The sequence below is a fragment of the Phyllobates terribilis genome, unplaced genomic scaffold (genome assembly GCF_046119375.1).
Source record: "Phyllobates terribilis strain yellow unplaced genomic scaffold, ASM4611937v1 Scaffold_3__8_contigs__length_932513732, whole genome shotgun sequence".
Lineage (NCBI taxonomy): Eukaryota > Metazoa > Chordata > Amphibia > Anura > Dendrobatidae > Phyllobates > Phyllobates terribilis.
This window is the reverse complement of record NW_027362763.1, coordinates 740,755,454-740,771,456: the sequence shown is the minus strand read 5'-3', so window position 1 is coordinate 740,771,456 and position 16,003 is coordinate 740,755,454. Positions and strand designations below refer to the sequence as shown.

The 16,003-nt window shown below is 47.6% G+C and overlaps 1 protein-coding gene across 1 annotated transcript in view; it reads right to left on the bottom strand.

Annotated features, from left to right (window-relative positions):
* Positions 1-14,989: 14,989 nt before the first annotated feature.
* The window catches only part of B3GNT2 (UDP-GlcNAc:betaGal beta-1,3-N-acetylglucosaminyltransferase 2), a 263,579-nt gene continuing 262,565 nt past the window's right edge, over positions 14,990-16,003 (bottom strand). The window contains exon 4 of the transcript XR_012318081.1: positions 14,990-15,221. The gene's annotated coding sequence lies outside the window, so the exon portion shown is untranslated. The remainder of the gene's footprint in view (positions 15,222-16,003) is intronic.

Below are 16,003 nucleotides of genomic sequence, written 5' to 3'. Positions count from 1 at the left end.
CGAACACACGGGTGTTCGACGAACCGAACCGAACTCGAACACTACGGGGGTGGCTCAACACTATTTGACACCCTCAATCCATGTCAGGGTTTAGTTAATCCCCCCTCTCCTCACTGTATAACTCCTGGCACCCAATGAAACCTTCCAGCTCCGCTCACATAGCAATGATATTGGGTTTTTGCATTGGCATTTTTGGGAGATTTATTTCAGTGCTGATTCCTCCACCTGCCCGGACTCATGGGTATTTGCTGGTTGCCCTATTGTATATGTGCCCCTGACCTTCTACCATTGGGGTGGCCTAATCCTTAAATGAGAAATTCCTTCTAAATTGTAGGGGAAAGGAATGAATAGGTAAATGTTCTGTATGTTCTGAGATATAACCTAAGGTTTCATATATGATCTTCTGTTCCTTCTAGTCCTATTTGTAGGTCTTTTTTATTTATAGAAGAAAACACTACATGACACAAAACATAAGAACAAAACTGCAGAACAAAACAAGACGACAAAAACCCGACACAAATCACAGAAAATAGAAGCAAAATAAATCAAACAGAAAGGGGAGAAGATTCGACCTACTGAGAAAGAACAAAATAACCATCACCACAGGAATATATACATATACTTTTTTTTATAAACAATAAATAAATATTATAAAAACCTATAAAACCACCGGCCCAGCTTCATTCATACTACTATATACAATCCCACACAACGTTCACACTGTCCTATATACACTTAAAACACGCCGTCCTATATACAAGATTATATACAATAAAACCACTATAAACACAAAACACTAAACCTAAATATAATTAACACACAACGTATATACAACCGGAAACTAATACTAACCTACTGGTCCCACTGCCTTACCTTACAGTTACAAACCCTTACTGCACCTCATTCATACCACAGCAAACCAAAAACAACAATATATACAATAGTGACATGGATTTTTTTTTTTATTATTTTATTTTATTTTTTTAATATTTATATAAAACACACACCTACACTAACTATACCGCCACCCCTGATCCAGCTCTGGCCACAAAGTTCAGGATTACTCCGAGCTAGGATCAGGCCCCAAAGTTTTTCCCCAGGCGGGGCCTAGGCCAGGCCAGATCAGTCCTCTTATCACCGCTGATGAAAACCCCCCAAATCCCCCACCCAACCTAACTAAAGCCCCCTATTATACATTATATACAATATATATACAGAAACCAACATCACAGAACACAACCTACATACTCACCATCCAAGGCTCAAGTTCGATGCCTGCAAACCTTCTAGTCAGGAGACAGAAATACAAAACAAAAATTTAGGGTGGAAAGACATCAGCCCACCACCAGGATATAGGAGTATTACCGGACTAAGGCACCCTGAAGGAAAAGCCCCTCCAGAGACGGGCCACCCTCCGGGCACCCAGTCTTTCATACTCCAGAGAACGTACCTTCACCAGGTCACCTAGGATGTTCCTACAAACTTCATCTACATGGAGGATTTTACTCTGCGTCGAAACTAAAACTCGTGCGTTCCACGTGAAATACCTGACAACTGCGCTTACTATGAATAAAGTGGCTCGGTCCCTTCTCCCAAGGTCTCCGAACGCTCCATAGGCCCACCCGGCATAGGACAGAGTAGCTAGCCGCGGCCATCCAATGGAAGCCCCCACCCTGTTGTACACCTCTGTATTAAAGGTACTATGAAGCAGGAGGTGCTCCATGCTTTCCTGCACGTTAGCACAAGCCGAACGGGGGCAGTTCCTGTTCTCGGAGCTCCTGTACTTCAAATTGTCCCTCACATACAACTTACCATGGAAGCAGCACCAAGTCAAGTCCCAGTCCTTCTTGGGGATCCTGCTAGAATTTAACAAACTCAACCCAACCTCCAGATCCCGACTTGGGCAGTCTTTGAGGACCAATGGACTCTGAAAATGAGAAAGCAAGACCCTCATATCGAGCAGTTTCCTCGGGAGGGACCTCACCTTCCACATTCACAGACCCCACCGGCGGATCATTTTCAGAACCGGGGTAACGTAAGCCGGGAGATGCCCGTGTGGTGTGCAAAGATCCTTCAATCTTCCCCCTGTCTCTCATTCCTGGAAGAAAGGCTGAAACCATCCCTTGCAGGAGAATACCCATGGAGGAGCCCTCTCTTTCCAGAGGTTTGCCACGTTCACTTTCAAGAAGGTGTTCACTAGGAACACCACGGGGCTCACCATATTCAAACCCCCTAGTCTCCTCGTGCGGTAAGTGACCTCCCGCTTGACTAGGTTCAGTCTGTTCCCCCATAACATCTGGAAGAACAGACTGTAGACCCGTGTCCAGAGAGGCTCTGGCAAGACACAGACGCTGCCCAGGTAGATTATCAAGGGGAGCAGGAAAGCTTTGCACAGGCCAACCCTTTCCCTCACTGTCAAAGACCAACCCCTCCATTGGTCTACTCTTTGGGCGACACCGTTAATTCTGCCTTCCCAGTTTTTCGTGGGGTAATCACTCTGGCCGAATTCGATGCCCAGGACTTTGGCATGTTCTTGGGATTCGGGGAGGGTGTCTGGAAGATCACACCCGGGATCTCCGCCTCCCAGCCAGTGACTCTCACACTTATCCTGGTTGACCTTGGACCCGGATGCCTCCGAGTAGCGCTCCACTTCTGACATCACCACCACTGCCTCCTCTTGCGAAGAAACAAAGACGGTGACATCGTCCGCGTAGGCCACCACCCTCAGGATAGCCTCCGGTTCTGCCCCGTCCATCCACACCACCCGCCAACGGTCCACAATCGATCCTTCTGAGGAAGGGATCGATTGCAAACGCGTAAAGCAAAGGGCTAAGCGAACAGCCCTGACGGACACAGGATCCAACCCCAAAAGGTTGTCTAATCCACCCATTTACCAGAGGGAAAGTCTCAGCCCCTGCATACAAGGTCTTAAGCCAGTCCACAAACCCTCCAGGCAGACCATACCTCAAAAGAGTGGACCAGAGGTACTCGTGGTTAACCCGATCAAAGGCTTTTGCTTGATCCAGGGTCAGCAAGAACCCTTTCCAAAGGCCCGCCCTGCCTTGCTCCATGGCCTTTCAGACACCTAGAACAGCACTAATAGTGCTACGGCCAGGAATGCAACAGTGCTGAACCTCCGAAAGGAGCCGGGGTGCAAACTTCACCAGCCTGTTGGAAAATATCTTAGCCAAAATCTTCCTGTCCACATTGAGAAGTGCTATGGGATGCCAGTTCTCAATGCGTGATGGATCCTTACCCTTTGACAAAATGATCAAAGCTGACCTCCTTAATGATCTCGGCAGAGTGCCCGAGGAGAGACACCTGAGTCAAGAGGGGGACCAAAGAGTCCCTAAAGGTCCTAAAGAACTTGGATGTTAAGCCATCCGGACCTGGCGACTTTTTGGGCCTAAGCCCATCGATCACCAGTCTCACTTCCTCTTCCCAGCGAGAGGTCAGCCCCTGGCTCAGGAACAGATTAAGCCAGGAGAGCCAACATCCCATCACGATCCAGCTCCCTCCTTCCCAAGAGGTGTGAGTAGTAGTAACTGACGACCTCCAAGATCCCTGATATGGACCTTCTCAGGGACCCTGTACTGTCCATCATCCCCGTCACTATCTTACTATTCACTGATATCTTACAGTTTCTGTAAGGGTCGGGCGAGCAGTACTTCCCGTAGTCCCTCTCGAAAACAAAAGATGCGTGCCTATTAGTGCTGAGCGAGCATGCTCAACACTGCTCGGTACTCGCCCGAGCATCTCACTACTCGGGATGTTCGGCGAGCACTGAGCATTTCCGGGTTACTCGGGCGGGAGCTCGGGTCTCCGCCTTGCATGTTTGGCGCTCTTTACAGAGCCAATGAACATGCAGGGATTGCCAGCCAGTCACTGTAATGTTGCAGCCATGTTGTTTGTGGGCATTACAGTGATTGGCTGGCCGCACAGCGTCACCTCGAGTATTTAAAACCGGGCGCCACCATCTTGGACACAGTCGCTCCGGATTAGACAGTGTAGGGTCAGTGCTGCTGAGCTAGGGAGAGATTTATACTGCGAAATAGTTAGTGTAGGGACTCTAAAGCCTGCCAAATCAAACAAACAGTCCTTCTCAGGACTAATATCCATCCCAGATATCAGGCAGGCAGGCTGTATAGGAGACGCAGTGGTTATACCAACAAACGCTGCATTACAGTCCTGTGTGCTCCTGCTGGTCAAATTGCTAGACGTATCCCCAGGTCTCAGGGACCAGGAAAAATCCTTTTTTTTTCATCTAAATCCTGTTTTGTGTTTTTTTTCCTCAGTCAGATTATACAAATACCCGTCTTATTAACCTTTTGGTATTCCCACCCCCCTCAAAAAATTTTTTAGTGTGTCTGTGAGTGTTCAGACACAAATATATCTATTTTAACAAGTCTGATATACACCAGGAAATTATAGCTGTGGTTTTGCAGTTCCACGGTTCAAATCTCTGTATTATCCACTTTTTTGTTTTTTTTCCATAACAAAAAAACAGTTGAGTGTGTCGCTGACTGTTCAGATACAAATATATCTATTTAAAAGATTCTGGTGTAGGCCAGAGAAATAGAACTGTGTTTTTCCTCTTCCACGGTTCAAATCTGGGTGTTATCAACCTGCTTGCCTTTTTTCCATAAAAAAAAAACATTTTCAGTGTCTCGCTGACTGTTCAGACACCAATATATCTGTTTAAAAGAGTCTGGTGTAGGCCAGAGAAATAGAACTGTGATTTTCCTCTTCCACGGTTCAAATCTGGGTGTTATCAACCTGCTTGCCTTTTTTCCATAAAAAAACAGTTTGAGTGTGTCACTGGCTGTTCAGACACAAATATATCTATTTTAACAAGTCTGATATACACCAGGAAATTATAACTGTGGTTTTGCAGTTCCATGGTTCAAATCTCTGTATTATCCACTTTTTTGTTTTTTTTCCATAACAAAAAAACAGTTTGAGTGTGTCGCTGACTGTTCAGATACAAATATATCTGTTTAAAAGATTCTGGTGTAGGCCAGAGAAATAGAACTGTGTTTTTCCTCTTCCACGGTTCAAATCTGGGTGTTATCAAACTGCTTGCCTTTTTTCCATAAAAAAAACAGTTTGAGTGTGTCACTGACTGTTCAGACACAAATATATCTGTTTAAAATATATCTGTTTAAAAGATTCTGGTGTAGGCCAGAGAAATAGAACTGTGTTTTTCCTCTTCCACGGTTCAAATCTGGGTGTTATCAACCTGCTTGCCTTTTTTCCATAAAAAAAAACAGTTTGAGTGTGTCGCTGACTATTCAGACACAAATATATCTGTTTAAAAGATTCTGGTGTAGGCCAGAGAAATAGAACTGTGTTTTTCCTCTTCCACGGTTCAAATCTGGGTGTTATCAACCTGCTTGCCTTTTTTCCATAAAAAAAAACAGTTTGAGTGTGTCGCTGACTATTCAGACACAAATATATCTGTTTAAAAGATTCTGGTGTAGGCCAGAGAAATAGAACTGTGTTTTTCCTCTTCCACGGTTCAAATCTGGGTGTTATCAACCTGCTTGCCTTTTTTCCATAAAAAAAAAACATTTTCAGTGTCTCGCTGACTGTTCAGACACCAATATATCTGTTTAAAAGAGTCTGGTGTAGGCCAGAGAAATAGAACTGTGATTTTCCTCTTCCACGGTTCAAATCTGGGTGTTATCAACCTGCTTGCCTTTTTTCCATAAAAAAACAGTTTGAGTGTGTCACTGGCTGTTCAGACACAAATATATCTATTTTAACAAGTCTGATATACACCAGGAAATTATAACTGTGGTTTTGCAGTTCCATGGTTCAAATCTCTGTATTATCCACTTTTTTGTCTTTTTTCCATAACAGAAAAACAGTTTGAGTGTGTCGCTGACTGTTCAGATACAAATATATCTGTTTAAAAGATTCTGGTGTAGGCCAGAGAAATAGAACTGTGTTTTTCCTCTTCCACGGTTCAAATCTGGGTGTTATCAACCTGCTTGCCTTTTTTCCATAAAAAAAACAGTTTGAGTGTGTCACTGACTGTTCAGACACAAATATATCTGTTTAAAAGATTCTGGTGTAGGCCAGAGAAATAGAACTGTGTTTTTCCTCTTCCACGGTTCAAATCTGGGTGTTATCAAACTGCTTGCCTTTTTTCCATAAAAAAAACAGTTTGAGTGTGTCACTGACTGTTCAGACACAAATATATCTGTTTAAAAGATTCTGGTGTAGGCCAGAGAAATAGAACTGTGTTTTTCCTCTTCCACGGTTCAAATCTGGGTGTTATCAACCTGCTTGCCTTTTTTCCATAAAAAAAACAGTTTGAGTGTGTCGCTGACTGTTCAGATACAAATATATCTGTTTAAAAGATTCTGGTGTAGGCCAGAGAAATAGAACTGTGTTTTTCCTCTTCCACGGTTCAAATCTGGGTGTTATCAAACTGCTTGCCTTTTTTCCATAAAAAAAACAGTTTGAGTGTGTCACTGACTGTTCAGACACAAATATATCTGTTTAAAATATATCTGTTTAAAAGATTCTGGTGTAGGCCAGAGAAATAGAACTGTGTTTTTCCTCTTCCACGGTTCAAATCTGGGTGTTATCAACCTGCTTGCCTTTTTTCCATAAAAAAAAACAGTTTGAGTGTGTCGCTGACTATTCAGACACAAATATATCTGTTTAAAAGATTCTGGTGTAGGCCAGAGAAATAGAACTGTGTTTTTCCTCTTCCACGGTTCAAATCTGGGTGTTATCAACCTGCTTGCCTTTTTTCCATAAAAAAAAACAGTTTGAGTGTGTCGCTGACTATTCAGACACAAATATATCTGTTTAAAAGATTCTGGTGTAGGCCAGAGAAATAGAACTGTGTTTTTCCTCTTCCACGGTTCAAATCTGGGTGTTATCAACCTGCTTGCCTTTTTTCCATAAAAAAAAAACATTTTCAGTGTCTCGCTGACTGTTCAGACACCAATATATCTGTTTAAAAGAGTCTGGTGTAGGCCAGAGAAATAGAACTGTGATTTTCCTCTTCCACGGTTCAAATCTGGGTGTTATCAACCTGCTTGCCTTTTTTCCATAAAAAAACAGTTTGAGTGTGTCACTGGCTGTTCAGACACAAATATATCTATTTTAACAAGTCTGATATACACCAGGAAATTATAACTCTGGTTTTGCAGTTCCACGGTTCAAATCTCTGTATTATCCACTTTTTTGTCTTTTTTCCATAAAAAAAAACATTTTCAGTGTCTCGCTGACTGTTCATGATGCGCCCCCAGGACCGTGGGGTACTCGGCAGCAGGGCCTTCAGATGCTTGGGGGAAATCACAGTGGCTGGCCCGGTCCCTGGCCCAGGGCGGTCAACAAAAATGGGGAATGATTATATTTATAGGGGTTTTAGAATAATTCGTGACACCACCTGTGGATTCTGATAAGAGGTTACCAGCGCTGCGACAGTCCACTGAGGCTGATGTTAGGGGCAGCTATGATGGAACGGCTCCCCACAGGTGGAGCAGGCCTCAGGGCAGTGTAGAGGTGTAGCAAGATGGTGGAAGCAGGAGAGAGACGGCAGGACGGTCCCAGAGGAAGTACAGGCACACACACAAGGGCAAACTTCAATACCTTTACTGGTGGTGATGCAGGTACGGTCCAGGGCACTCAGGGCGAAGGGTACATTTCTGGACTCTCCCCATTGAGCGGGTGTAAGGCCTCCTGATCTGTGTCTTTTACTCTCTAAGCTTCGGGCCTGCCTGGAGCTAGGCCTGGCTTGCTTACTGCTTCCTTCTTGTACCTACTGACCTGGCGGTAGGGTTTTCTCCTGGTTCCCACTATTCCTGGTCGCTGGAGCCTTAGTGGTACCTAACCCTGTTGCTGTGGTCAGCGGTTGGTTAACCTGGGACTTGTAGTTCTCCAGTGATTCCGGTTGTTCCTACGGGTCATAAAGATCCCTGTAGGCGCGGACCCGGTATAGAAATCGGGGTGAGCTTGTTATGCTCCTCTGCCCCCCTTAGTTCCACTTGCCTTCAGCCGCTCGGGGCCCTCACTAGGCTTCAGGGCTGCTGGAGGCCTAGTTTGCCTCACACAGCAGCCTGCGTGCAGCTACATCCTGTCTCTCTGCAGGCTGAACACTGACTGAGCTGCCTGGCTCCACCTTCCCTTTATATATCCCTATCAGGGCTCCCTCTGCTGGTATGAGGTGGAAGGTGGAGGTGTTTGCATGTAGTGAGGGCCTCTTGTGGAGAAATCCATCTATGCACCCTTCTAGGTTCTGTGGCACCAATGCGCAGCAGGGGCGCCACATTCAGACACCAATATATCTGTTTAAAAGATTCTGGTGTAGGCCAGAGAAATAGAACTGTGGTTTTCCTCTTCCACGGTTCTAATCTCCTTTTTATTACCCTTTTTCCATTGATAGTGTGAGTGTTAGCTATTTTACTTAATTTACAATGGGCAAGGTGAGTGGCAAGGGACGTGGAACTGGACGTTCTGGTGATGGTGCGTGCAGAGGACGGGGCCGTGGCCAAGGTGAAAATGTGCCACAACAAACAGCCACATCTTCTCGCTCCCAGTTCTTGACCGAATTACTAGGGAAGCACACAACAACAAGACCACTATTGCGAACTGATCAGTGTGAACAGGTTATTAATTGGATAGCAGATAATACTTCCAGTCACCTAGGCACCACCACCTCCGGTCTGTCTTCCACACGGTCAAGTGTTAATAGCCGTGAGTCTCGATCACATACTCCTCCTCACCCTGATGCTCCTTCCTCCCACCATGCCGAGTGTCGTCAGACAGCAACTGATCCCACAGTTGGACACTCTGAAGAGCTGTTCACTGGTCCATTTCCATATTTGGACCCCTCGTCTGCTCCGCTTGAAGTGGTGGAAGAGGAGATCCCATGTAGCGATGCCCAAATATTTGAACAGCCAAGGCCACAGGAAGGCGACGCTGGCAATTTGTCACAAGAGGTGGACGATGACGAGACACAATTGCCACAAAGTGAGGAGGAGGACCGTGGTGCGGAAGTGGAAGAGGAGGAGGTGGTGGATGATCTAGTAACTGACCCAACGTGGCAGGAGGACACGCAGAGCGAGACCAGCAGCACACAGGGGGAGGAAGGCAGAGTACCCCAACAGGCAGGAAGAAGCAGTGTGGTGGCCGCAGACAGAAGGCGGGCCACTGTTCCCCGTAACACCAACACGAGGGACGTTGCCAGTACAACCGGTAGGTCTTCCAAAGTCTGGAATTTTTTTAAAGACTCTGCTGATAACCCCAAAAGGGCCATTTGTACCACCTGCCAGGCCAGCATCAGCAGGGGTGACAAAACTACCAGCCTGACCACCACCAGCATGATCAGGCACATGTCAGCAAAGCACCCGACTTTGTGGGGCGAACCCCAGGGTCCACGACCAATGTCAGCGGGTGTCACCACTGCTTCTTACGCTGTTGTGCGTGTAAGAGAACCACCTGTTGTGCGTGCAAGGCAATCCCCTGTCCATACTGCATGCAAAGATGCCTCCTCCTCTCAATCTTCACTTGTTATGGCAGTTTCTCAAGAAACAGCATCAACGTCCACGTCCACGTCCCACCGCAGCGTTCAATTCTCCATATCCCAGACCTTTGAACGAAATCGCAAATTCGCAGCCAACGCCCCACAGGCCACAGTCCTAAATTCGCACATTTCATGACTGCTTGTGTTTGAAATGCTGCCTTTTAGGCTGGTGGAGAGGGAATCCTTCCGCAACCTTATGGGGGTGGCCGTCCCACGGTACTCGGTCCCCAGCCGACACTATTTAGCCCGGTGTGCCATCCCCAAGCACGTGTCCCAAAACATCTGCCGTGCCCTCAACAACGCAGTTACTGGGAGAGTCCACCTGACAACGGGACCCAGTCGGACCTTGGGATGGAACACATCCTCCCCACACCGAGAATTGTGTGCCCAATGTCAGCCAGAGTTGCCTCCACAGTGTACAGCTCCTGCGCATCATCCTCCTCCTCCTCCTCCTCATGTTCGACCTCCATCTCAGATATCACCACATCAGTTACAAGCTGGAAGCACTGCAGTACTACCTCAGCCAAGCGGCAACAGGCTGTGCTGAAACTCATAAGCTTAGGTGATAAACCTCACACTGCTTGTGAGTTGTGGACAGCTGTGAAAGAGCAGGCAGATCTATGGCTGAGACCGCTGAACCTACATCCAGGAATGGTCGTGTGTGACAATGGCCGTAACCTGGTGGCAGCTCTGAGGCGAGGCGAGATCACACACGTACCATGCCTGGCTCATGTGCTTAACCTCATGGTTCAGCGGTTTCTTAAATCGTACCCCGAGTTGCCAGATTTGCTCGTCAAAGTACGCCGCCTGTCAGCTCATTTTCGGAAGTCGGCTACAGCTTCCGCCGCCCTTGCTGTGTTGCAGCAGCGTTTTTGCTTCCGGCACACCAACTGGTGTGTGATGTCCTCACACGTTGGAACTCTACCCTCCACATGTTGCAAAGGATTTGTGAGCAGAAGAGAGCAGTTGTGGAGTACCAGCTGCAACAAGGCCGTCGATATTTAGGTCAGACTCCACACATAAGACCTCAGGAGTGGACCTGGATGTCTGACATATGTACCATCCTGACAAACTTTGAGGAGTCCACTAAGATGGTGAGTGGCGATGATGCCGTCATTAGCGTCAGCATCCCACTTGTCTGTCTTTTGCAACACTCTCTGCAGAGATTTAAAGAGGAGGCATTGCAGCCAGAGTATGATGAGATGGATCAAGAAGCTGTAGCGAGCGATTACACACAGCCCAGCCTCATCTCATCCCAACGTGCATTGGGGGACAATGAGGGAGAGGAGGAGGAGGAGGAGGAAGAACAGGAGCTGGTATCATGCGCTGTAGACGGTAGTACCTGTACAACTGTCATACCGTCGGTTCAGCGTGGGTGGCCTGAGGACAGGAGGGAGGAGGAGGAGGAGAGCATGGTCAATCGTCATCTTGGTGAGGACACGGAAGTCTTGCCCGTTACCAGTCTGGCACGCATGGCTGACTTTACAGTATGTTACACTGCCTTAACCGTGACCCTCGCGTTGTCAAAATGTTGGGTGACAGTCGTTACTGGTTGGTGACACTTTTAGACCCCCGCTACAAGGAGAACTTTCATTCTCTTATTCCTGAGATGGAGAGGTCTACAAAAATGGGGCAGTACGAGAAGGCCCTTGCTGCAGAACTGTTAAAAAAATTCCCATCTGAACACGCCAGAGGCAGAGGTCACAGTTCGTTGCCCAACCAAGGCGTACAGGCGAGAGAGACGCAACTCCAATCCCGCAGAGGCAGGGGAACACTGTCAACGTTCTGGGACAGTTTTCTGAGACCCGCCCAGTTTACAGGCCCTGAGGCGCGGGGTACTCTCACAAGGAGTGGAAAATTTCAAAAGATGGTGAGGGAGTACCTTGCCGACCGTACCAGCGTCCTCCGTGATTCCTCTGTGCCTTTTAATTATTGGGTATCCAAGCTGGACACTTGGAATGAACTCGCTCTGTACGCCTTGGAGGTCCTGGCCTGCCCCTGCCGCTAGCGTGTTATCGGAGCGTGTTTTTAGTGCCGCTGGCGGAATTATAACTGATAAGCGCACTCGCCTGTCAACTGACAATGCTGACAAGCTGACCCTTATCAAAATGAACAAGGGCTGGATTGAGCCAGACTTCTCATCACCACCAAATGACAGCAGAGTAACATAAAGTCAAATCCACTGTGTTGTTTCGGGAGGTGTATTCCCATGCACCGCTTCACACCCACACATGGGTATACGTTTCCTCATTTCGGCTGTTTTTTGCTCTTCTCCTTATCCTCAGCCTCCACCACCACTATACCACCAGGGTGACCGTGGTTCGTGTTGCCAGCATTGCAAGTTCCTCCGTCCTAATTTTTGGGAGCTTTTGCTTGGAAGGCATAGGCAAAGACTATGGGAGACCCACTCCCCAATAATGGAAATAATGTTTTTAATATGCTGTTGTAAGGGGCATTAAAATCATCTTGTTAAGCTACTGTGACCTCCACGTCTCTTCCACGGGGCATTGATATTGTCTTTTTATTCCACTGCGACCTCCACCACTCTTCCAAGGGGCTTTGATATTGTCTTTTTATTCCACTGCGACCTCCACCACTCTTTCAAGGGGCATTGATATTGTCTTTTTATTCCACTGCGACCTCCACCACTCTTCCAAGGGGCATTCAAACCGTCTTGTTAAGCTTCTGTGACCTCCAGATCTCTTCCACGGGGCATTGATATTGTCTTTTTTTTCCACTGCGACCTCCACCACTCTTCCAAGGGGCTTTGATATTGTCTTTTTATTCCACTGCGACCTCCACCACTCTTTCAAGGGGCATTGATATCGTCTTTTTATTCCACTGCGACCTCCACCACTCTTCCAAGGAGCATTAAAACGGTCTTGTTAAGCTACTGTGACCTCCACGTCTCTTCCAAGGGGCATTAAAACTGTCTTGTTAAACAACTCTGAAATCCACAGCTCTTCAAAGGGGCATTGAAATGTTGTTTTTAATTACCTCTAACCTCCACGACTCTTCCAACGGGCATTGCATTTCCTCCTAATTTTAGTCAGCTTTTTCTTTTAAATGCATAGGCGAACACTAAGGGAGACCCACTCCCCAATAATGGGTAAAAGGTTTTTAGTACGCTGTAATCCACGTCTGTTTCAAGGGTCATTGCAGTTCCTCGTAATTTTTGGAAAGCCTTCCATTCACTGCTTAGGCCAACAGTGTACAGGAGACCCAGTTGCTATAAATGGAAAAAACAGTTTACTTAAGGCCCTCTGACCTCCATGTCTCTTCCAAGGGGCATTGGAGTGCTTCGAAAATTTTGGTAGGCATTGCACTCACTGTATGCCCTATAACTGTGTAGCCGAACCGCTCCTTTTGGTACAGAAACATATCCTACAAGACATGTGTGGTTGACTGGCCTGATATTGATGTGAATGGTGCCTGTTCCTCCTGCTCTTTCTTCTTTGCCACCACCTCATCCATCATTCATCACCTGAAGCTTTGTTTTAACAGGAGTCATAGAACTGGGATAGTAGCAGGAACACATCCAGCAATCCTTGGAGGAGGTAGGATATGCGCCAAAACGCTGACCACCTCAGGCCTAGCCGCTACTACATAAATGTGCTTGAATTCCAAGGATCAGAAAGCTAAGGAGATGGATGGCCTCATGATCATGAATAATTTACTCGTGTAGGAGGCCGACCACTGCTGCTGTCTACTTTCTGAACTTTGTGTTGAAGCATGATTGAACCAGGACCCACAATCCTCTATGTCTGGAGGACATGTTGCATCCCAGTGTCCAACTGTGTCCCGGCTTCCACAATATTAACCCAGTGTGAAGGCGTCAGTGAGATGGACCATCCCAGGCCACATTCACTTGTCCACGTGTTTGTGGTTAGGCTGTCCTTCCCACTAAATGCACTGGGGAGGGCACAGGTAATGTTTTGGTATGCGCGCTTGTGTATAAGGCGCACCGGGACAAATAGGGGCGGCTGGGGACCGTTTATGGACACCCGGCCGCCCCCAGGCGGCTGGTGACCGTGTGTGGGCACCCGGCCGCGGGGCGGCTGGGGACCGAGTATGGACAGCCGGCCGCCGGGCGGATGGGGACTGAGAATGGATACCAGGCCGCCGACGCAGCCATGACATGGTGGCCGGCATCTGCCTCCACAAGCCTAAAAGGCCTCATTTCAAGTGCAAGCAAGCTAGTAGTATGGTATTGCAGACTGGGGGTGGGTGGGTGGCAGGCTGCACACTCACGCTTGCATTCCAAGAAAACAAAGCAGATGCTAACTTCTATCATCATCATCATGCTCCTCACCTTGGCACTCTCAACTCCCTGATAGAGAAGCCAGGGCCCACCGGAGGAGTCTGGTTGTCTGGTGGACTCGGCCAATGCTGCCCTTAAGCAGGCCAGGCTAAGAAAAGTGTGGGGAAGGTTACCGGGACAAATATGGGCGGCTGGGGACCGAGTATGGATACCAGGCCGCCGACGCAGCCATAACGTGGTGGCCAGATTCCGCCTCCACATGCCTAAAAGGCCCAATTTCAAGTGCAAGCAAGCAGTATGGTATTGCAAACTAGGGGTGGGTGGGTGGCAGGCTGCATTGCAAGGAATGGGGGAGGTACAATTGAACACTGCCCTGGGACAAGGACTTGCACGGGGATAGTTGCAAGTCTGCATCTTCTGATGCGGCAAGGATCACTTCTAATGGGCACACTTTTAGGCAGTGACCTGGGTGTCAGAGATGCTTCCAGGGGTCTTCCCCATGCTGTTCCCATGTCTTTTCAGCACTGTATACATGTGTCACACAGCACATGGCCAGATAGGGTTGTAAAATGTAAAAATGACATTTCACGGTGAATGCATTTGTCACGGTTGAAAGCAATACAAAAGTGCAAAAACGCATAAAAAATGCTACTTGTGAACATAGCCCAAGGTGTGGAGGAGTATTTTTGTTTTTGGTTATTTATTTTACCTTATACACAAGTCTTTACCCTGAAAAGGATGTTCCTTAACATATTTCACAGGAAAGCAGTTTCAGTTTAGTTTTTGAACGTTTTATTGCGAACCCGTTAAAGTGGCTTAATACCTCTGACCACGTTGTTGACAGCAGTGACCTGGGGGTCAGAAATGCTTCCTGGGGCGATCCCCATGCTGTCCCCATGTCATTTGAGCACTGTCACTATCGTTTTGAGCACTTTTTAGGCTTTCTACAGACTGCCGGGGGTGCCGCCGCAAAAATGCTCGGGTCTCCCATAGACTAACATTGGGTTCGTTGCTCGGGTCGCGCACCCGAGTATCACGGTGAGCTCGGCCCGAGCTTCGAGCACCCGAGCATTTTAGTGCTCGCTCAACACTAGTGCCTATCGTACTGACACCTCTTCAGCAAGGACTTCACTCTGGAGATCTCCTCATGGCTACCTCCAGTCGAGACAAGATGCTTTAGTTTCCTCCTCAGGCTCTGATACATGCGATCCCTGTTCAGGCTTCTGAGGTTCGAGAGCTGCCGGAAGAATCTCGCCATCCGATGTTTGAACTTCTCCCACCTCTCTGACTTAGTGTTACTTAGGCCCAGCAATGGTACCTGGCTCTGAAGGAATTCCTCAAAAGACCGTCTTACAGCTTCTTCCTCAAGGAGTGACGAATTCAGCTTCCAATAACCTCTTCCCATCCGAGGAGTCTCTGTAACATTCAGAGAAAACATAATCAAACAGTGATCGGAGAACTCCACCTCCATAACCGACACCGATGAAGAGACGGCCTCCTCCTTCAAATAAAACCTATCTATCCTAGACCTGCACTGACTACCTCTAAAAAAGGTGAATCCCGTGTCGCCTCGGTTGTGCCGGATGTGGACATCCACCAGGCGAGCCTCACTTGTTTAACGCGACGCAGTCATAAGCCAGCTGGTCTCCGGAACCTCCTTTATCACAGGATCTCGTGACATTGTTGAAATCCCCTCCGAAGACCACCTGCCGACTCGAAAATAAAAAAGGTTTGATCTTCAGGAAGAGACATTTGCAGTCCCACTTGAACTGGGGACCATAGATTTTAATGACCCGAAGCTGTTGTTCCCCCATGGAGACATCTAGGATCAAGCATCTCCCCATTTCTAATTCGATCACTCGTCTGCATTCAACCGCTGCGGTCTTAAAAAGGACTGCCAACCCGCTATACTGCTCGGCCACAAGGGACCAGTAGGAGGGCCCATGCCTCCACTCCCGCCTTGCTTTATGCAAGGTTGATATATCTGTCAACCTGGTCTCCTGCAAAAACAAAATCTCGGCGTCAAGTTGGCCGAGAAAATGAAAGGCCGTGTACCTTGTCGCATTTGACTTTATGCTAAAAACATTAATAGTTGCCAGCGTCAACGGGGTGGGTGCCGCCATCATGATTGATTGAATTAGATAGCCTTTTTCTTCCCACCACTGACAGTCCCAACCTCTTCCTCCAATAATGACGCA